The sequence below is a fragment of the Canis lupus genome, chromosome 4, assembly GCF_003254725.2.
Source record: "Canis lupus dingo isolate Sandy chromosome 4, ASM325472v2, whole genome shotgun sequence".
NCBI classification, from domain to species: domain Eukaryota; kingdom Metazoa; phylum Chordata; class Mammalia; order Carnivora; family Canidae; genus Canis; species Canis lupus.
In genome coordinates this window covers 55,880,306-55,903,840 of record NC_064246.1, presented here as the reverse complement: position 1 = coordinate 55,903,840, position 23,535 = coordinate 55,880,306, and the positions used below count along the sequence as shown (strand labels likewise).

Here is a 23,535-nt window from a genome sequence, read left to right as displayed (position 1 = left end):
TGTGTGTGCTATGTGCTTGATTGGCATCGTCTCATTTAATGTTCAGAATGACCCTCTAATATATATTTTCCCCATTTTGCAGATGAAGAAACTGAGGCTTGGGGAAGCTAGGTAACTTACCTGGTTCATACAGCTGGGACATGGCAAATATGGATTCAGTCCTATTTCTGTCTGACTTGAAAGTCCACATACTTAAAATTGCCTCCCAGGTAGAGGATAAGATAGGATGTGTGTGGAGAATCATAAGAGAATGATAAACAGAGCATTATGGAACAAGAAGTAAAAAAATGTATTTTTGACTCAGAGCCCAGAAAACACCATGAAGGAGTTGACATCTGAGCTGGGCCTTGAGGATGTTCACAACCTCACTAACAAAGGTAGCAGAAGGGCAGTGACACTTGAAGGGAACAGCATAAGCGAGGATGCAGAGGTTGGAAGGGTTATGGGATCTACTGACTAAAGCCTCATGTTCTTTAGGGGGAATGGTACAAGAAAAGGTGATGAGAATCAACTCTTAAGGACCTTAAAAATCAGGCTAAGTTTGAACTTGATTCCACGAGACAGTTGTGACCCACTGAAACGTCTGAGCCAGGAGGATGAGGAGGAAGTGATATCATGATGGCTTTTGTATCATGATGGGATAAAGTCTGGATGGACAATGAAATAGAAGAGGGACAGAAGGCAATGGAGGACCTTGTGACACCTACTGTAGGTACCGAAGGCCTCAACTTGGATATTAGCCATAGAAATGGACAGGAGGGAATAAATAATATAATTCAAAACTAGAAGCTTCCTCCCCTACGTGATTTTTTATTCTACCAACTTTTCTGTAAGCTGGGACTAATTTGACCCAGTCCCTTTCTGCTGCTTCTTTTCTTGTCCATCTGCATTTCTCATACTTCACTGCTTCCAGACAGTGGCCAGGGACAAGAAAGAAACTCAATTTGTCCTGCCTGTAATTTGTTGGCTAATTCTGATAAATGAAGTGGTGCCTGGAGAAAGCTGAAACTTTTGGCCAAAATGAAGTTTTGTATTAGGCATACATTTATTCATTCTACTAATCAGGTTCATTCTTTTACCATCCCAGTGGTCTTTTTTTTTCCACTACCATCAAGCAGATCTACAGTTCTCAGTGGACACTGACTGGGTGTCCTACAAATTTAACTCAATTCTGACACTATCAACCTGGAATTAGCATCAGATCCCACAGACTTAGGGCTCAGCCCCATAAGACTGCCTCCATTTCAGAAGCCAATCACACATCCAGCTTTGTCACCTATGTGGCTGACTACTAGCTATAAATCAGAGGTTCCCACCATTCTCTTTTCAGGTGTGATTAATTTGCTAGAGCACCTCATAGAACTCAGAAAAATAATTACTTAGGTTTATCAGTTGTTCATTAAGGATATTATAAAGATACAGGTCAACAGCCAGATGAAGAGGTACATAGAGTGAGGTCTTTAGGACCTGGGCGCAGAAGCTTCTGTCCTGGTGGAATTGGGGTGCTCTACTCTACCTTTACATTTACCAACCCAGAGGCTCATCAAATCTTTTTTTTTTTTTTTTTAAATTTTTTTAAACTTTTATTTATTTATGATAGGCACACAGTGAGAGAGAGAGGCAGAGACACAGGCAGAGGGAGAAGCAGGCTCCATGCACCGGGAGCCCGACGTGGGACTCGATCCCAGGTCTCCAGGACCGCGCCCTGGGCCAAAGGCAGGCGCCAAACCGCTGCGCCACCCAGGGATCCCTCATCAAATCTTTTTATTCAAGAGTTTTTATAAAAATTAATCTGCAGTGTCCCATCCCCCTCACCCCTTCCTAAGGTAGATGGGTGGCCTTTCTGGTGACCAGCCCCATCTTCAGGTTAGCTGGAGGCCCCACCCTAAATCACCTCATTAGCATAAACTCAGGTGTGCTCAAAAAGGACTCCTTATGACTTATGAATAACAAAAGGCACTCCTCCAACTTTAGAAATTCTGAGGGTTTTAGGACATTTATGCCAGGAACCTGGGGCAAAGACCAAATATATTTTTTTTTACCATCTATTCATCTAAACATATATTTATTCACTTAGCAAACTCAGTCATTTGATATTTATCAAAGATGGTCATAAGTGCCAGACGCTATGGTAGGCTCTGAAGGTACAGTGGATTGCATCACACAGCCTCTGTCTATGAGAAATTCACATTTTAGAGGAGGCTTATTTCTGTCATTTTCAAGCATTTTCTTTTTATCTCGCCTTTTTATGTTTTTTGTCCCCTCTCCTTTCTTGACTTCTTTTGGATTTTTTTCTCATTTTGCTATTTCCTGTATTCTCCTATCAAAGTTCAGTATTATGTTTCTATACTTTGAATAGTTCTAACTAATAAATTTTAACATGTATTCTTGAGTCTAAAATTAATCAATATGCTTACCCTACTCCCGGCCAATGCAGGGAACTTAGTGAACACCTCACCTTTGATCAACCCCTCTCCTGATTTACATGGTACTTTTGTCATTTTATTTTAGTTATTTTAATTCTAGTTATAATTTTAGTTATTATTTTTGGGTTTTAGTTATTATTTTAGTTATTATTGAGTATAGTTGACATACAATGTTATGTTAGTTTCAGGTGTATGACTTAGTGATTCGACAAGTTTATACACTATGCTGTGCTCACCACAAATGTAGCTCCCACCCATTTCCTTACATTCCTATTCCAATATCAGAGACTGTATTATTCCTTATGTTTAGTTATCATTTTTAATTCCATAAGACTGTACTCTTACTGTTTTATGTAGGACTTCCAAATGGAATCACTTTCCTTCTGCCTGAAGCATATCCTTTAAAATTCCTTTAAGGATCTCTTAATAGCAAATTCTAAGTTTTGCTTGAGAATACCTTCATTTTGCTCCTGTTCTCTCTGGGTACACAATTTCAGTTTGACAGTTTTTTACCTTCATATATTCAATACATTATTCTATTGCCTTTAATATAACTGTTGAGAATTCAGGAGTAATGTAATGATTATTCCTTTATATTAAATCTGACTTTTCTCTGGCTACTTTTCAAATTTCACCAAAAAAAAAAAAAAAAAAAAAAAGATTTTATGTCTTTTTTTTATGTGCTGGAGTTTCACTATAATGTAGATTTTTAAAACAGCCTTATGAGGTATAATTGGCACCTAGTAAATTGCACATGGTTAAAGTATTTGTGGAGTTTGGTAACTTTTGACATATGTGTATACCTGTGAAACCATCACGTAAAGATAATGAACATATGCATCTTCCACCAATGTTTCCTTTTGTCCCCTGTTATTTATAACCCCTCTCCCTGTCCCTCCTGTCCTCTTCCACTCCTCAGGCAACCACCAGTCTATTTTCTATCACTGTAGACTACGTTTATATTTTCTAGAATTTTACAAATGGAATCATACATTATGTACTCTTTTTAAAATCTGGCTTCTTTCATGGAACATGATTGTCTTGAGATTCATTTTTTTAAAAAAGGTTTCTTTTATTTATTCATGAGAGACAGAGAGAGAGAAAGAGAGAGAGAGAGAGGCAGAGACACAGGCAGAGGGAGAAGCAGGCTCCATGCAGGGAGCCTAACGTGGGAATCGATCCTGGATCCCCAGAATTGGACCCTGGGCCGAAGGTGGTGTCAAACCGCTGAGTCACCCAGGCTGCCCGAGATTCATTCTTATTGTAGCATTATCTTAATTTATTGCTTTAGTCAATTGTATTCTTTTGTATGGCTATACCACTGTTTCTTTATCTATTTACCTCTTGGTAGATAGTTGGGTTGTTCCTAGTTTGGGGCTAGTACAAAGTTTTTGTGAGTTTTAACATATAAGTCTTTGTGTGGCATATGCTTTAATTTTTCTTAGGCAAATACATAGGAATGGAATGGCTGGATTATATGTTAGGTGTATATTTAACTTTTTAAAAATTTTGGTGGTACCATTTTATGTTCCCAGTATCAGTATATGAGAGTTTCAGTTCCATCAGCATCAGTCTTTACAATTTTTAGCCATTCTAATTGGTGTGTACTGGTATCTCATTGTGGTTTTAATTTGTATTTATCTGGTGACTAGTGATATTAAGCATCTTTTAATGTACTTATCTGCCCAAAGTTTTGAGTCTTTACATCTTTGTCAGATTTAACTATAGGGTTTGATAATTTTTGATGCTTTCATAAACGGTATTTTAAAAATTTCAGTTTGTGGGTACCTGGGTGGCTCAGTTGGTTAAGCGTCTGACTCTTGGTTTCAGCTTAGATCATGATCACCTCAGGGTCATGAAATCGAGCACCACATTGGGCTCCACACTGGGCAGGAACCTGCTTAAGATTCTCTTTCTCCCTTTCTCTCTGCCCCCTCATCCACGTGTGTATGCATGCTCTCTCTCTCAAAAAATTTCAGTTTTGGGTTGTTAATTGCTAATATATTGAAATACAATTAGCTTTTTATATATTGATCTTGTCTCTGGTAATCTTGCCAAACTCATTTATTAGTTTTAGTAGCTTTTTTTGTAGGTTCCATCAGCTTTTCTACATAAGCAATCATGTCCTTTACAAATAAAGACAATTGTATTTACTTCTTTCCAATCTAGATGGCTTTTTTCTTGCTATATAGCACCGGCTAGTATCTCTAGTATAGTGTTGAATAGAAATGGCAAGAATGGACATCCTTGTGTTGTTTCTGAGTGTTCCATCTTAATGGTGATGTTATATATGATACTAGCTGTAAGTTTTTTATAAATGCCCTTTGTCAGATTGAGGAAGTTCCCTTCTATTTCTAGTTTCTTGAAAGTCTTTGTTAGAAATCGATGTTAAATTTTGTCAAAAACTTTTTCTGTATTTATTGAGATAAGTATTTGGTATTTCTTTTTTTGAAGATTTTATTTATTCATTCGAGAGAGAGAGAGTGAGCAAGCAAGAGAGAGAGAGCATAAGCAGGGGGAGGGGCAGAAGGAGAGGGAGAAGTAGACTCCCTTGCTGAACAGGGAGCCTGATGAAGGGCTTGATCCCAGGACCCTGGGATCACAACCCAAGCCAAAGGCAGACACTTAACCGACTGAGTCCCCCAAGTGCCTCATTTCTTTCTTTTTTTTACTTGTTAAATAGTGAATTATAGCGATAGATTTTTGAATGCAAAACCAGCTGGGATATACTTCACTGGTCATGACTTATTATCCTTTTTATATGTTGTTGGATTTGATTTTATGTAGAATTTTAATATTTGTGTTGAAAAGGAAATTTGTGTTCAATTTTCTTTTAATGGCTTCATCTGGCTTGGATATTAGTATATTTCTAAAAATCTTGTTTGGATTAATTTTGTAGAATCTTAATTATTGCTTTTTATCAGTTCAGGAAATTTCTCAGCCATTATCTCTTTAGTATTTCCATTGCCCCATTTTCTCTTTCTTTTCCTACTTTATACATTTTTTTAGACCTTTACCCCTTGTTTTTCATGTTTCTTAACTTCTTTCATACCTTCCTTATTTGGTCAGGGCTGCTTTCTGAATAATTACATCAGAATTCTTTTCCAGTTCATCAGTTCTATTTGAGATCTAGTTAGACACTGTTTTACCTTCCATAGAGTTTGGTTGTTGTTTTCTTTTATTTATTATTATTGCTGTAAAAGTTGTGTTGAATTTGGATCTTTCTAAAATCTGCTCATTCTTTTTCATAGTATCATTATTTTTCATATTTTAAAACCTCTTTAAAAACTGTTTTTCTGGTTCCTTTTTTCTTTATGTATTTTGTATATTTGTTTGATTTTGGTCATATTTTTTGACACCTTTTCTGTAGGGATTGGCATTGGTTCTGTTCATACCTAGTGGGGTCCCTTTATACTAAATTCTTAGCTTGAAGTTTTTCAGACCCCTGGGTATACTGATTATTATACAAACCTGTATGAGAGCTGGCTTGTGGTAACAAATTCTCAAGAGAGATTCCCTCCCACGTAGTTTACTCATTTTCAAAAGTTAAGCCAATTTCCTGGTGAGCTGAGTTTATTTCTAGGTTACTCTTATACTAAGGGTGTAGGGAGTCCCAGCTATCTATGAGTGCTGGTGCAGAGTGGGCCCCTATCAAACTCCTCTATGAGGAGTCCTCATTTGTCCCCTATGTCCTGTGTTCTAAGAAGATGAGAGAATCAACACCTGCATTAACACTTGCATGATGCCCTCAGACAAAAAAGGCTAGTTTCAGTTGTCCACTTACCTCTAGGTTTCTGTTTTCATTTTGTTTTTGGTTTCTGATTTTTTTTTCTTTCTTGCAAGTTTATTGATTGATTTAAAATATGTAATTTTGTTTTTGTTGTTGCTTTTTATTCTCCCATTTTTAGTTGCTTTCAGTTAGTGGTTCTGTCAGGGTATCCAGTCCAGCATACTGCTGGAGATGGAAATTGAGCCTAAAACTTTTTATGCTGTGTTTGTTAAAAATTGTTTCTTCTGTGAGATTGATTGCATTTGTGTTAGTTTTCACTTCTTTGCTAAACACTAGAAAACCAGGGGAAGAAGGTGTTTACTTTTCGTTGTATTGCTGATGTGTATGCTGTGGTGTTACAACCACTTAATGAGTCCCTGGGCTTTACATCTTTTCCTTTTACTAAATCATCTATGCCAACAGAGTTGAGGTTTTGTTTTAGTATGGTTAAAATGTCTGCACTACACAACATCTAGGGTCTATCCCTTATTATATACTCTCACACTATTCTCTATCTTTCCTTTAGATTATGTATTAAATTAAAGCTATATGATTATTTGTATTAATGTTGGGTTAAAATCTACACTCCCCCACCCCCACCCCACTAAAAACATAAGTTCTTTTTTTTTTTTTTTTAACATAAGTTCTTTGAGATCAGGGACCAGGACAGCCTTACTCCTCCTTGTATCCCTGTTTTTCTAGCATAGTACCTGGGTATGCAAAGAACATTCAATAAGCTGAATGAATGAATGAATGAATGAATGACAGAATCTGTCAGAATACAACGAGGAAGCAGACAATTGCAGTAACTATGTTTTAGCTCAGCAGCCATCATTGGAGCCCCTCCTCTGACATTCTCCATGCCCAGCGTATTTGGAGGATGCAAAGATGGGCGGAGCAGGGGCCTCACCCTCAAGGAACCCACAGTCCAGTAGAGAAAAGAGTGTTTACACTATTAGCATTTCCCCATTTAAAGGATTCCTCACCTGTTGACTAGACTCTGTTGGATGTGACCTCACCGTTGATGAACTCTCCAAGGCTTAAATACTGTAATCCTGTATACATAAAACTATGTGTCCCTGGAACAGCCCAGATGGGCACACCCTGCTGAGATGGTGAAACACCTGTCTCAGCCCTCTTTTTGTTCCAGTTAAGTCTCAGGTACTTGTATATGCCCAAGACTGTGTCAGATAGTTTAGGGGAATTGTGAGTTTAAAGTAAAGCACTGGTTCCTTTCCTCAAGGAGTCTGTTTGGGAATGTGGAGATCAGGACTGGACCTGCCCATGGAAGCCCTGAGTGAGCACAAATAGACAATTACCAGGTCCTGCAACATAGGGCACGGATAAGGGGACCCTGGCGCACACCTTAGGCTCTGTGTCTGGCTTCCTGAGATGCAGGTTTGTGGTCTTAGAAGTTGCTTCCCAGGAGTGAAGAGGCTAGAAATGTAATAGATAACAAACCCACAATTCTGTGCTTCTCAGACCGCTGCCATCTTCTGGCGAGGGGCTGCCACAAGGCACTGGGGAGCTGTGTGTGCCCCCTGCATCCTTTCCTCCTGAGCACCCCCTCTGTACTGCTTTGTGGCTGCTTCCAGGGTAAACCAAAGTTAAGTGACTAAAGTTAATCCAAATTGCAGTTGCCACTCTTTCTGGAACCCAGACCAGCACTGGGGTTTGGTGTAGCTTAGGAGGAGGGACAGAATCAACATTTGATAAATAAAGGGAAGTCAGGCTCATCTGACATCTTTTTATGCACATGTCTTCTCAGATAAGGCCAGGCTCACACCAGGCAGGGCAGGCAGTGGCAGCTCCTGAGGGCCTGCCACTAACCAGCCTTGTAAATCTCTGGGTTGGCTTTTCTTTATTTGTAGATGAAGGGGAGGGGCTGGATCTGTGATTCCCACTCACTGGTCCACAGACTCGGTCCAGTTGTTAAAATGGCCACCAGTCCAAGGTAAAATGAAAAGAGAAAAATGAGGGGAGAGCAGCAAGTTTTGTCAAAAAGCTCAGTGTGATTCTGATCCTGGGTGGACAGCTTTCCAACTTGGTATAATATGTCCTTCATTTTATGAAATATGTCCTTATATATCCTTTATTTTGTGAAATGATAGCAGTATGTTGTCTTCTTTGTTGTTTTGAATGTAGTTATTGGACGGAACACAAAGCTGACAACATTGTCTCTTTCGAACATTTTTTGAAGGGGGTGCTGGGGGGAATCGCTTCAAGTTGATTGAATTCAGAAGTCAGAAAACTGCCAGGTTAGGTGACTTTGAAATTAAACAGCTTTAGCTTTTCCAGTGGGTGGAGTAGAGATGGGGAGAGATGACTTTCCCCTTTCTTATTAGCTGTAAAGTTTGGGTTTTGATTAATTTCATTTTTGGTTTTATTATTATACCGTGAGCATATTAAAATGATAGTGAAGCCCGCTCCCCAGGAGGAATGAAGTCATTGTGGGGCAGCATCTTGGTCCAGTGTGTCAAGGTCATGCACGTTATCTAGGTCCTGGGTTTAGTAGGAGCCTTATTGCTGGCATCTCTCTGCGCCTATACACCTTTAGGCTCTCTGGGATACAGAAGAGTCATTTGACACTTGCATGCTTGCCTTTGCTGAATCCTAGAAAACCTGGTTCTTGTGCCCATCAGCTTTTCTGCACAGGATTCTGGGTACATTGGGTTGTGGATTAGCTTTACCCCAGAGATCCTGTTAATTCACATTCCCTTGCAGTTTGTCAGCTCAAAGAAGTGCTACAGACCTGGGCACCTCTCTGAGCTCTTGGGACAGAGAGCCAGAGGGCTCAGCAAACAACACGGCGACCTATGAGTATCTTCAAGGCAGTGAGAAGAAACTGAAGGAAAACTATTTTAAGCAGATTTTTATAAAAATTGACAGTATTAAAAAGCAAATCATGGGTGAATTTAAGGCCTAGCCCCATCTCTGATTGCTTGTGGCTTCAGGCGAGCCACTTAATTTTTCTGGGCCTCTTATTTTCATCTGTGATAAAAATAGAAGGCTATTATCTGTCCTGCATTTATTTGATTATGGTAAGCTTATTTGGCAAATGTATATAATTTGGTTATTATAAATGAGTTACCGTGGGCTTTGACAATGGTCAAATGCAAATAAGCTCTATTTATTTATCCAGAGTATTTATTACTAAGTACCTGGCATGTGCTGGGCATAGTTCTGTGGAATGGGGTATGCTGGTGAGAAAACCGACCCTGCCTTCAGGAAGCTTACCTTCTAGTGAAAGAAACAGACAGGAAAACACATTAAGAAGACAGTGATGACCGGCGCTGTCAGGAAATGAACCGGCTGGTGTAAGAGTCAGGGGAGGGAGTTCAAGGAAGTCTCTGTGCAGAGACGATGGTCAGGGTGTGACCTGAAGGTGGGAAGGAGCCAGGGCAGGAATGTCCAGGCAGAAGGAACAGCAGGTACAGGTGCTCTGAGGCCACAGAGAGCCGGCGTGCTTGAAGACGAGACAGGATTGCATTGTGGCCTGAGTGCTGGGACTCGTAACAGGCTTCACGGTTGACTTCAGAAGTAACTGAAGTGGAGTAACTTCCCCTTCATTTCATACTTTTCTTCCTATTTTTCAAACTCCTTTGTCTTGGGGAATAAAAATTAATTTACAGATGTGTACAAGATTTTAAAATCATTCCTAAAAATACCTTTCGAGTCTAGAAGGGAGAATACAGCATAATAGAGCGTGGGCCATGGAACCAGTTGTCCCTTGCGTTCTCATTAGTTCTCTGTCACTTAGCGGCTCTCTGACTTTGCACAAGTGACTCCGCCTTTTTGAGCCTCAGTTTCCTTATCTGGAAAATGAATAATAAACTCCAAGCTCCATGCCTCAGAGGATTATTATGAAAATAAGATTTTTTTTTTTTTAAAGGCAGTGATAAATGTGAACATGCTTGGGATGTTTAAAGAGTGTGGTCAATGGCAAAGAGGATGTCTTGACTCCAGATTGCCTCTTTGCATCCTGGGCTTGTTTGGCTGTCTATAATTGGAGACCTTCAGACAAGGTTTGCCGTGGTTCGGTTGAATCAGTGTTCGCTTGCAGGGGGCGATGCCTGTGCCAGGGCCATGTCCTTCGAGTGCAGCAGCAGTAGTATTACAAGGAAATAAATGAATTATAAATGAAGGGCTTCGAAGTCTGGCTGCTCCCGCAAGATTTCCGTGCATAGGAAACTCAGTGGAAAGGAATGGCCTCCCCAAGCTGTGTCTGCAGGGCGAGGTGGACGCGCTGCAGGTGGCACTGGCAGAGCAAGGCTCTAGTCTCTCTGACTGGCCCCAAGGGGTGGAAGCCTCGTGCTTGCCTAGAGGCAAGCAGACCATCCCGCAGAGGTGTGGCTTGTCTGAGTGAAGCTTAGGCTGTGAGGGGCTGCACAGTTAGGTTTGGGATGGGCGACTGGCTGGTCTTGGGAGGAAGATGCGCTCCATGGTAAGAAGCTTAGATTTTATCCCAATGGCAGTGGGAAGCTGTTGGAGGGTTCACACAGTTATGTTTGCATTCTTCCAGGGTCACTGCAGCTGCTCTCTAGAGACTGGTCAGGAGGGGATGGGGATGCCAGTAGGACAGCCATCTGGGAGGCTGTGAAGTCCAGGCAGGAATGTTGGAGAGAAGTAGACACATCCAAGGGTACCGGGATGTGTCTTAAAATTTGCAAAAGCGAGATGGTTTAACCACACCCACTTAAGACCTCTGTCTCTCCCAACTCTGATTTCCCTTCTTGTTGGATGATGTTGGGGTGGCCACAGGCATTTTTAGGGTTGTCCAGTGGGAAAGTTGAACTGGAACTACATCTGGCAGCATGTTAAAAATACATGGTGTGCATGCCTTAATTTCATCTCCTTTTTTCCTAAAGATCCTCTTCTTACCCTCACCCCTAAAACATAAACTGTAGGTCCCACAGAACTGGATCTGCCCTTTGTAGTGACTATGATTTTTCCTATCTGTGGGCCTTTGTGGCTGGCATTGGTTGCAGGACCCTAGCAACTTTGCTCCAGGTGGATGGAAGGCATATGAGGCTGTAAGAGCCATCTGCAGATATCAAAAGGCTGGCATAGAGATTGCTGTGTATACTCCTTTTTCTCTCTGTAGTGTGTGATGTGGGCAGAGAAATGATTTGTTTACTCTATGCCATTGTTCTAAGCATTTCATGTAGTGACTCGTTTAATTCTCAGAAACAAGTTTATGAACTAGAGATTTTTACCTCTGTTTTACTCATGAGGCTAATACTGGTTAGTAAGTGGGATCCAAACCCATGGAGTTCGTCATTGGAATCAGACCACATGGACTGTGACTAGTGCAGTTGCTCAGAGTCCCATTCTTTAGAGGCCTTGCATTAGGTTGATTGCTCTGCTGTTGCCGTTTAAAAATCCTTAATACTTTTTGAACAAGGATCCCTGTGTTTTTGTTTTGCATTGGGTCTTACAAAGAGATATCATCAGTTCTGGTCAGGGTCCATGCTCTTAACCTCTCACTTCCTTATTCTGGAGATAGAATATGGAACACGGTGCCTCCATAGGTAGTGAGTTCCCCATCCTTGGAGGTATTCAAGCAGAGGCTGGCTGACCCTTTGGCAGAAATACTTTAGAAGGGACCTAAGTGCCAATAGTGAGAAAGGGGTTGGAGGCAGATTGAAGTAGACAACATTTAGTCTCTGAGGTCCCCTGAGCCCTGACAGTCTATGATTCTGTAACTTTCCCTTCGATGGCTTCACAAAAGTCACACAAAAGAGGAAACAGGGCCTGAAGGAAATGTCTGATGCATACATAGCATTTTGTGAAAAAGTGGGACAGTTCCCAAAGGAAAGAAATCTGTAGAAGGACAGAACCTGGAAACATTTCCGTAGGCAGCTGGCAGTGGCAGCCTCACAGGCTAGCACAGGCCCCCTGCTCTTCCTCACTCTTAGCAGAAATGTCCCCACCCAGATGCAGATAAGTCAGATGAGTATGAAATGGGGAAGCTTCGTGGTCTCGGTGAGCGCGCAGGTTGTACGCACGGATCCCTGGCCGCAGCAATGGCTGTGAACGCTGAGCTCAGGAGGTCGTTAGTCCTCTGAGGCTGCCCTATCTGCAGTCTTTCTCTGCCACCTGCAGATAGAAACATTGGTCGCGGCTTCAGTGCCACGAGGACGTTGGGGAGTCCCCGGGAGTTCTCAGCCCGTGTTTTCTGCAGCCCTGGGTTGTGTATATGTGTCATGGCCGTGTCATTGACTCTCAGATCTGGGACCCTGAGCAAGTTACTTATTCCCTCCTGAACCTCAGTCTCTGCCTCTGTGAAGGGGACATGGGGGAATGCACAGTAGCACTCTTCCTGATAAAGCTGATCTGGTATCTTCACTAAGAACACCACTTATACAGTACCTCGGGCTTTTCAAGGAGCTTTGCACATATGTGATCCCACCAACTTGTCCTAACAGCCAGAAAGTGATATTGCCATCATTTCCTTGATGTGGGAACTGAGGTTAAAAAGTCAGGCCTGGAAGTTTACGGTTCCATCATAATAGGGACCCTTCTACAAGTTTGTCCTTTTGTTCGGTATGCTGGTGACAGGTTCACGAGATCTGTTGTTTGCGTCGTCCACGGACCTCCCTGGGTGCACAGTGACATTCTGCTGAGGTCAGGGCGCCCCTGGGATGCTTCGTGTCAACTCTGCTTTGGCTGGGAGGGAGACTGAGAGGGTCATCTAGACCATGAGCCCGCAAGCTCCAATCTGTCACTCACCAGCCAGGGACGTGACCTGGGACAGATGACCTGACCTCTTGGAACCTGCATTATCACATGTGTGAAATAAGGACAGTTGTAGCATCTACCACATGGAACGTTTGAGAGAATTCAGTGAGATAATCCCCGTAAAATGCTCAGCCCAGTTCCTGACCCGATCCGTCTTCCCTGTCATCGTTACTATTATTATCATCATTAGCATTTTCACACTAAACGTATCCATCTTCAAATGAGCCACTTTCCATATTTTGGCCATTATGCATTAAACGCATTTTTAATAAACTCGTTTTAGGCTTGAAATGGTTTAGGCTCTTCTCGTTTTCTTTTCAGCATCTGTTAGAAGTATTTTTAAAAGCTCTGTCTGAATTCACAGGGAGCCCCTGTAAATCCACTTGAAAGCGGATCTCATCACTAAAAACCCACAAAACACCTCTGTGAGAATGGAGGAGTCGGGCTGTAATTTATGGCGTCCACTTCTTGCTGCCATTTGGCATTTTGCAAACTGCCACTGCCATTAGCCGTCACTTTTGAGTATTTATGATCTTGCGGTTGAAGCACTTTGATTCTCATAACAGAAACAGGGTCACATTTAGAAAATGTACCCTACGCCGAGCTGGAAAATGAGATCCCCCAGGGTGGCTGATGGATGGGGCCGCACAGGGAAGTGTGCCCTGCCAGCTAGGCTGAGCTGTGCCCTTTCCCTACACCCCGCTTGGAAGCTGCCTTTGTGTCTCAGGCCTTAGCCTGCCAGGCCTGGGCTTTCTGCTTGGCAATGGCCAGGGGCCTGGGGCAAAAAGACGTGTAGCTAAATACCACACTGTTTTCCACATGGATGCTCTTTACAGCCATGAGGTTGGCAAAGATAGAGCTAGAATTTGGCAGGAATTCCTCCATAGTCCTAAACTGGTTCTTTGTGTCCCAGGTAGTAGGGTGACTTTTGGATATTGCAATTGAAGAAGCAGGAGTGAAGTATGACACCAACATACTAAACTGGCAATAGGCAAGACAACTGTGCCCTACTTCAGGCCTCAGTTTTTCCTCTGCTGAATGGGAGGATTTGGTCTTGGTGAGCTCTGAGGACCATTCTTCCAGCCCTTTGAAATTTCTTGGTTCCCATGAGATGCTTGGCTACCAAATTATATAGGATTTTGGGGCAATAGAGGTTGAGGGTTTTCAGAGGAGGGAGGAAATTGCATCTAAGTTGCAATTTAAAAAAAATCAAGATATTTACTGTGTATGAAAAGGAGTACTGTCTCCATCATTCTATAATGTGTGTGATGAGAACCTATCTGCCAGGGGAGCCTATAAGAACTTAGATGGGTCCCTTCTCCTCCTAGACCCATTTCACTCTCTGTGATATCCCTCCAGGATGCCACATTGAACTAAATTGTGCCTCTTGGCTAGGACGGTTTCTTAGACATCCCTTGTTTCTGATGACCTTGACAGTTTTGAGGAGTCCTAGTGAGTATTTTGTGGACTCTACTGGGACTTGTCTGATGTTTTTCTGCTGTTTTTAGACAGGAGTTATAGGCTTGTGGGAGGAAGACCACAGATCAAGTACCATTCTCATTGCTTCATACCAAGGGCACAGACCATTAACATAACTTAGTGCTTTGACTTTGACCTTGATCACGTGGCCGAGATAGCATTTGTCCGATTTTTCTACTCTGAAGTTACTCCTTTTTACACTGTTCTCTAGAGAGCAGTCACCAGGCGCTCCCTCACCCTCCTTTTTGGGGGTCATTTATTTGTTCCATTACCCGTTATTAACTACTGCCTATGTGCCTGGCACAGGGTTGACCAGGAAAGTAGAGGCATGTAAGGATGTGGCCTCTGCCCTCAGGGAATTCGAGGTCTAGAAGGCAAGGCCAGAAAGTAGGCTTGCAGTCACAAGAGCTGTGGTTAGTGCAGCGAGAAGTTTCCACAAGAGCACAAAGGAAGTCCCCTCACACCACGCTTTCCTCTTCTATGTTTTTGTGCTTTAAGTGAATTTTCCCAATGCCTTCCATTTCCTTCAACCATAAAATTTTAAAAGTTATAAAAAAAAGAGGCTAGTTTATTTCCTTTCCACATTTACCCCATGACTCCTAGATGTTATTATTGTCTTAAGCATTTGCATAGCACTTTCCATGTTGAAAGCATTTTTAGTCATTAATTAGTAATCCACATTAATATGCAGATTGAATTAATCTATTTCAGGCAGAAGTTTGTCTTTTAGAAACAAAGTAGCTTAAGTGTTCCTCCTCCCCACCTGCACCCTCTGTGTCTCCCCCACCCCCTGCACTTTACCCTGATCGTTATTAGGATTATTGCTGTGATTAGTAAATGCTGATGGGGTGCCGCAAGTGTGCGCGGTGCTTGGAGGAACTCTGGGGAGGGTGCGTCCCTGTGCTCTGGGCTGGGAGCTGCACACAGCCTGCCTTGGGGGATTCATTAGCACTCGGAAACTGAAATTGGCCTCATAAATAGTCATCCTCAGGAAACGGTTTCGGCTCTCCTGTTTTTATTTTAGTTGCACTAAGCTGAATTCCTCCTTGGCTCTGTTATTGTCTGAGGAGGTTGGCTTTTACCTTCAGAAAAAAAAATGTATCTTCCATAATAAAACTACCATTTATTGAGCTCTTACTATGTACTGGTGGCTCAGCATACTTTATATTTGATTCACAACAGCCTCCTGGGAGAGGTTCTTTTGTTTTCCTCCTTGCAGAGATGAGGCTGAGGAGTCTCAGTGAGGTGAAATCTCAAGGCTGGTAAATGTCAGAGCTGGGATTTGAACCTATAACTGTAGGGTTCTAAAGCCCTCCCTCTTTTTTTTTTTTAAGATTTTACTTATTTATTTGAAAGAGAGTAAGAGAGAGAGAGCGCAAAAGCCAGGGAAGAGACTGAAGAGAGGGAGAAGCAGACTCCCCGCTGAGCAGGGAGCTGGCCATGAGGCTCCATCCCAGGACCCTGGGGTCAGGACTGAGCCGAAGGCAGCCGCCTAACCGACTGAGCCACCCAGGTACCCTGAAAGCCCTCCCTCTTAATGCCTGTTTTCGGTCTTCCTGGTCCCACTGCCTACTCTTCCTGTGCCATCACGCCCTGACCCTTCTCATTGGTCTCAGGTTAGCCAGAAGGCTTTCTGAAGGTATTTCGTTTCTGCCTCATTAGAACTCTGCAGGGTAGGCACTGTTTTCATCCCCATTTTAATTTATTTATCCCCATGTTAGAGGTGAGACCAGCTCAGGAGCCCTCTGCTGGAACAGAGGAGGTTCTCTCTCCTCCCTTCCACCTTCCTGCCTTTCTGTGCACAGCTCAGAATCAACACCCTGGACGGGAAAGGTCTCCGGCAGCAGCAGCCATCTGTTGAACAGCTTTTATTGGCCATTGCTGGGGTCGCTGATATAAATGTCCCAGCCCTGTCCTCAAGGAGCTCACATTCCAGTACAGGGACAGAGCACCTTGCATTGTACGTGTCCCATTAATTGGGCCCTTCTGGCTTTGCTGTAATAGATGGCTGTGTTTTAATAAACAGTTACTATGTGCCAGGTCTCTGCTCAGAGATTAATAGCCCTGGCTCTTGTTCATTCCTCCTACCCTCCGTAGGAGATGAGTTTGTTGGAGTCCCCATTTAACAGGTGAGGAAACTGAAGGTCAGAGAAGACTGAATTGCTTCAAGGAGAGACTCTTAGGACGAGGCAGAGCTGCTATGCAAACCCAGATCTGTGTGAATCCAGAGGCCCCCTTCTGAGTTACCTCGACTGCTTCCCTCCAAGTATGTCCTCTGTGTGTATCTGTGTAAGCTAATGCTTACCATTTATTGGGCATAGGATTAGGTCAGTGAGGGACACCATGCTGAACAGGATGCCATCCCTGTCCTTATGAGCCCGCAGGCTGGTGGGGTGACAGACACAAAAGTAATCCTCAAATGCAACCAACTGAGGTACTTCCTGGTGCTGGGTGACCTTGGGCAAGTCTCTTGGGTTCTCTTAGCATCTTTCCTCCCCTGTAAACAGTAAGAAGTATCTCACAGGGTTATGATAAGGCCTGGAAGAAAGAAAGTAGGTACAGTATTTGGTATGTGGTGGGTCCAGTAAGTGGCAGGTGGCACTTAAACACAGATGTGTTAGTGAGACCCTAATCACAGGTCAGAGTCCTCAATAAGGGTCCATTTGACACAATTTTGGGGACCTCTCAGTCTGTCAGGTATAGATCTATAAGGAGATGTTTCAATGCTGAAGAACATGGACCATTTCCCATAGTTTTTGTATGTGTGTCCTAGGTGGAGCGTGAATCTCCCTACGTGGAAGATATATACATAACACCTAATAAATGCTTCCTGATTGAATGAAAACAACAGTTTCTGTGTTGCAGCTCATGAACAGTCTGGGAAATGGGTAAGAGTCACATGGGGGTGGCTGTAAGTACCTGATCTAGCAATCTTGAGTGTCACCAGGAGTCTAGTTCCTTGAGTGAGGAAAGGGAAATTCAAGGCCAGGCACACTGAGGCCTACAAAACCCAGGAGAAGATGCTGTGTCACTGTGGTGTGTAGCAGGGTGAGACCTGGGGCTGACTTCTCTCCGCTCCTTGCCAGCTGAGTGACCTGGGGCAAGATAATGGCAGAGTCTCAAGTGTCCTGATCCTTAATTTTGGAGAAAAATACTTGCCTCACAAGGCTGTGGAGATCAAATAAGATAATGCTTGGAATGCATTTAGCACAGCTATGTGGTGCAGGGCAGAGCTTAAATGCTTAGTAAATGGCTAGAGGTGTTACTTTGAGGGGCTCCTTGCCAAGATTTGAGCTGCACAGACTTCTGCCTCATGGTTGGTCTGCTTTGGATACCTGTCATTCTTGCTTTTGACTGAGGTTCTTTCTGGAAATGCCCATGGAAGGAATGTGTTCCTGCCAGTTAACATGAGGCTCCTCTGGAGAGGCCCCATTCCAACCCATTCCTGAGGAGTATGAGTTTGGAGTTTGGCAGTTCCTTGGAATGCTGGGGCCCCAGCTGGGGAGCAGAGCTGCAGGAACCATCGGCCCAGAGTCCCTGGAATGTGGGAAGAGACATTTGGTGGGAGATAGAGAATATTGGAGAATGCTACAAAATACAGATAAGCACAGACACAAAAAGATAATCCCCAGTGATTATGACCTTCCAGAGATAACCACTACAGTCACTTTAGTATATCTATCTATCCACTCATGTTTTGTGGTCGTTGTTGTTATGTGTCTTAATTTGGGCTGCTACAACAAAATACCACAGACTGCGTAGTTTATAAACAACAGAAATTTATTGCTCGCAGTTCCAGAGGCTGGAAGTCCATGATCAGGGCGCCAGCATAGTCAGGTTCTGGTGAAGGCCTCTTGCACATTGCAGACTGCCAATTTTGACTTCTCATTGTCTCCTCAAATAGAAAGACAACTGATGTGATGGTATTTGGAGGGAGGGCCTTTGAGAGGTAATTAGGTCAGGAAGTTTGCACTCTCTTGAATGAGTTAATGCCTTTCTTAAAATGTTGTTAGACAGCAGTAATCTTTTTCCAAAGGATCTTTGAGAACACATAGTAACAATAATTTTTTTGTTGAGTACTTACTTACTCTGTGGAGTCACTATTTAGGGAATTAACTGTATTAACTATTTGAATCCTCACGATGACCTCATAAGGTAGAACTACTGTTGTCCTTATTTTACAGATGAGAAAAATGAGACACAGTGGCAGAGTGGTTAAACAGTTTGCTCAAGGTCACACAGCTACTAGTGAAAGAACCAGGAATCAAAGCCAGGCAGACCGATTCTGGCTGTGTATTATTAACCATTATGCAATATTGCCTCCTTTGAATGAATCTCAAAGACAGGGGAAGTTGTTTATAGGGGAAGGTGCTGAAGCCTCCAGGAACACCCAGGTTCTGGCACACGGTCCTAAGTTAGCACCTGGATGAAGACAGGGAGAGTCATGTCATGTGTTCAGTGAATACTGTATTATCTGTCTCCCATGTGAACTGCAAAGTGCTCAGAAGGGAGTGAGGATAGAAAGCAAGAGAGTCATCCCTGTTTTCTCATGAGTGGCTGTTAAATTTCTGAAACGTTCAAGCTCTGAGCTCTAACGGGTGTTTAGAAAGCTTCTAGTTCATCACCGTGGTTTCATGGATGAGGGTCAGAGGCCCAAGAAGGGAAGGGCTTGCCAAGGTCACCCTGTGAGTGAGTGACAGTGCCAGGAACTAGAAGCCAAGCCTCCAGCCCAGTGCTCAGACCATGACTGACTGCAAGCTCTTAGTTTTCATTGCCACATTCCACACCAGTTGGGGATGAGAAGGCTCGTTTTCTCCTAAACCCAGGGCTTTGCCCATGCTGGGAACTGAATGACCGCCTGGTGATGGATGGATTACATTGTGACATATCATTTGCACAGCCTGCTTTACTCATTGCATAATCACAGCCACATTTGTACAGAGAATCATTCCAACCTGCTGTGAAAATGAGATGGGATTCCAACCCCGGAAAGGCTTTCCTGAGGAACATCAGAGCAGGTTTGTTCTGTGAGCCCAGAGGGCAGTGCTGGGACTGTCAAAATTGGGGGAGTTCAGTGTTTATCCATTTAATAAGTAAGTTTAGAGTACCTCCTCTGTGCCAGGGAGGGTGATAATCTAGCAGTCAATAAGGATGGCAGATGTGAAAACATATAAGCCCAGTAAGGTAGAACAGATGCTGGGAGGGAAGCAGGTGCAGCAGCAGAGAGGGCACACGCAGGGGTAGTCACGGCTACCTGAGAACAAGAGTTCAAGCAGGCACCAGCTCTTGGATATATCTGGAAAGATGAATGTGGATTTGCCAGGCACTCCTGGTGTGAAAAGGCCACAGTGTTTGTGGTCCCCAAAGTAATTAGGTGTAGAGCCTGGGAGGGGCCCAGAAGTAAAATCAACATAGGGGTGCCGATCATCAGGGGACTGGTGCTTTCTGCCCAGGAGCTAGAACTTGACCCCAAGGACCATGGGGAGCCACTGCAGAGATTCAGGAAGCTCACACAGCAGAATGAATGGCTGAGCTTTGCAATTTGAAAAGCTCATCATGTCATCCTGGAGAGCAGACCAGAGGCCAGAAGACCTATTTGAAGACTTGCGTGGTGGTGCAGGAGGATGAGATGAGGACCAGAACTACCACCACAGCAATGGGGATGAGCATGCAAAGACAAAGAAAAGAGGCCATATATGGGAATTGTCAAAGATACGGAGTCATCGTGACTCAGTTACCAGGTGGACATGGGGATGAGAGGGACAAGGTGATATGAACTATAGCAATGACAGCTGACATGCACTGCACACTTTGCTGTGTACCAGGCACAATGCTAAGCACCACCTGGGTTATCTTGTTTCATCCTCCCTGAAGGCGCTGTCCCTGTAAACTTGTTGTCCTCAAGTAACCGTTGAGGGAATTGGCTCAAAAAGGTTACAGCTTGCCCCCTATAACACAGAGAACAAGTCACATAGCTGGGATTTGAATCTAGGCAGTCTGCCTCCCTGAGCCCCTGCTTTGAATTGCGCTGCCCCACGGTTGCTGGGGTTTCTGGCTTTGGTCATTAGATGAACGTGGACACTTTAATGCCAGCCATACAGAGGAGTCAGAAGGGAGAGGATACCCTCGTCTGATCATCCCATATTAGGACCGGAAGTGTTTTAGGCTCAGGGCTCAAATAAGTTTCTAGAATGTATGCAAAAATACTAAAAATGCTTAAGAAAGGTGTTGAAATAGCTCACCATAGGTTTGTATCTTTGCAGCTTTGCTTCCTTTTCTGATGCAATGGGAGAGGCACTAGATTGGGAGTCAGATCCAGCTTTTTGTGTAGCCTCTGTTGGTTTCCAGTCACATGTTCCTGAGTAAGTCACTGAAGGCCCTTCTGCACTTACATAATGAGGTTGTTGGTTTTGTCTTCGTGTACATGGAGGTTACCTGGAGAGCTTGTTAAAACAGATTTCTGGGACCTACCCCCAGAGCAGTGATTGAGTTGGCTTGGGGTGGGGCCTGAGAATTTGTATTTCAGGGAGATGCTGATGCTGCCAGACTGGGAGCTACCCTTCAAGCACCACTGCTGTAGGCGATCTCTCTTCCCTTTGAGCTTCAGGCCCCATTGTCATGGGTTGGAGCACACCAGGCAAATAAGTACCTGTATCAATACCAGAGGCTGTTCCAAGGCAAAGAGCATTAAACAAGTGACAGGTATGGCACTTTGAAATGATAACTAGATACAGTCCACCCTGCCCTCCCATCCTCTTCTATTCCTTTTCATCCTTTCCCCACCACCAGTGACCTCAAACCTAGCCCCTTCCCCAGAATAATTTGTTTCCCTCTGTGGTTGTTGGGATCGATGGGTCAGTAGAGGAATCCCACATGCCAGCTATTATTGGGGCCAAGACACCTGCCCTGAGCAGTTGATGAATTGAAGACAGCCAGGACAGGCACAGGCTCCTCAGATCTTAGGACTCAACCATTTTTCATAGAGCAGCCAACAGACCAACCTTCCACCTTGGTTGCAGTGGCTCCTGGCCTGACTATTGCTGTGGGGTGAGGAGAGGAAAAGCTTCTCTCTCTTTCTTCCCCCAGATCACCTGTCTCGGCTTTCTTGGCCTTTAGGGGCACATAAGGGAATATGTTGTTGTTGTTGTTGTTGTTATTGTTTTTCCTGACCACACTCCGGGCATGAGCAGCTTTGTGCCTCTCTATGACCCTGTGCCAGAGATCTGATGAAAAAATTTCAGGGAGACAAATGGAGATTACATGGAAATCAATCACACGCAGCTGGTGTTCTCTGCAGGCAACTGTTCAATTTTATTTCCTTTTCATTTTTCTCCCTGTTCCCTGGGATCAACTCCTTTAAGAGCTTGACACCAGCTAGAGTTGTGTGATTAAGTGGTAAACTTAAGCTGGCTGCTGGAACCTTCTGTTTCTACAGAGATTGTTCAGGGCAACCAATTGGGTCATACGTTCTCTGGACCACTGAGGGCATAAAGCCTATTTAAAGGCTTTTTTTTTTTTTTTTTTTTTTTTTTTTTTAGTCTTACTTATAAGGGTCTAGGTATGCCTTTTAAATTATTTTCCCCTAAAACCCATTTGTAATTTTGGATCCTTTGGGCTGCAAGTAATAGAAGACCCAATCATTTAAATGATACAGAGATTTATTATGTCATGTAAATAGAACCCTAGGAGAAGGACAACTGTGGGATTAATTAATTCAGTGGCTCAGCAACAGGATTTGAGATTTGTATTCCTACCATCTTTGTGCTCTGCCATACTCAGCATGTTCTCCCAAGTTAAAGTTCCTCATTGTCCCCAGGTGGCTGCTGTAGCTTCAGACATTACACGTAGACACAGACACCTGCAGGATGGGTAATTGAACAAAATTGGAGTTCTGTTAGGAAGGAAGAAGGGGTTGGGGTGAGAAGTGACCACTGGGATGGCTCAATCCAGGTATGAGTCCTTATTCAGAAACATTTACTCTTTCTCTTCCTCCTAAGCTAATAACATCTTACATAGGCATAATGAGACTTCCACAGTATGCCCTCAACTACTTTTCTAGTTTTATTTCCTACTGTTCTTTGCACAGAGGCCTTGAGTAGCCAAACAGAACCACTTGCCTTTGCTGGAATGTGCCACATCTTCCATCTCTCCACTTAGCTTTGCTTAGGCTGTACCCTGTATCTGGAATACACTCTCTTTGTGATCCCTATCTTGATGCAAGACATGTCAAGGACAGAGATAGATATAGCCCCTTTCTTTTCTCTCTCCTGTTCCTATTTTTTAAAAACAACCTTTTTATTGTAAAATAAAATACAAGATACAGAAAACCATATAAAACAACTGCAAACTTAAAGAATTTATTTTAAGATGAATGCCCTTGCAACCACCACCAGCCAAAAAAATAAACTGTCGGCAGTCCCTCTAGAAACTCTTTCTTGTACCCTATCCAACCACCGTCCCTGAATGTGACCTAACACAGCAATCATGTCCTTCCATTTAGAAAATAGATTTATCCCCCAAATGTGCATCCCCAGTCATTCAATCTTACCCATTTTAACACATGATATTGTTTAAGCCTTTTAAGCTACAGGTTCCTCCACCAGTTCTTTCTTTTCCTTATAATTTGTCTTTTGAAGAACCCAGACCCATCAGTCTAGACGTTGCTGATCGTACATTCACGGTTCAGATTAACACCTTCCCCTGTTTTATTTTCTGCAAATTGGCAGCTGGATCCAGAGACTTTCTCAGACTGGTGTAGATCCCTCTGGCAAGAATGCAGGTGACACTGTGCTTCTTCATCAGAAGGCACATGACGTCTCTTGGCATCATGATTCTATCATTTCTTCTTTACTTATTTGGTGGAGTCTGTTCAAGTCACATGCCAAGTTTTCTGTGGCACAATCCCAGTAGTCTTGATTGTTTTCTTTCTCTCTGATACGTTCAGATGTTTCAGATGCATCTGGTACATATCCTGCCCTCGACCTGAGGTCAGCCATTCCTATCAGAACTCTCTTGGTTTCTCTTAGTGCGAAATGGTATTTGAAGACCATCATGGGGGAATTAGAGATGCTCTTTGCTAGTGGACTTGCTCCTGGACTTTCCACTGGACAGAGTATAAAC

General features: G+C 43.3%; 1 protein-coding gene across 7 annotated transcripts in view; it reads left to right on the top strand.

Annotated features, from left to right (window-relative positions):
• GALNT10 (polypeptide N-acetylgalactosaminyltransferase 10) overlaps positions 1–23,535 on the top strand; it is a 216,969-nt gene that overhangs the window by 30,550 nt on the left and 162,884 nt on the right. The gene's annotated exons all lie outside the window — the stretch shown is intronic.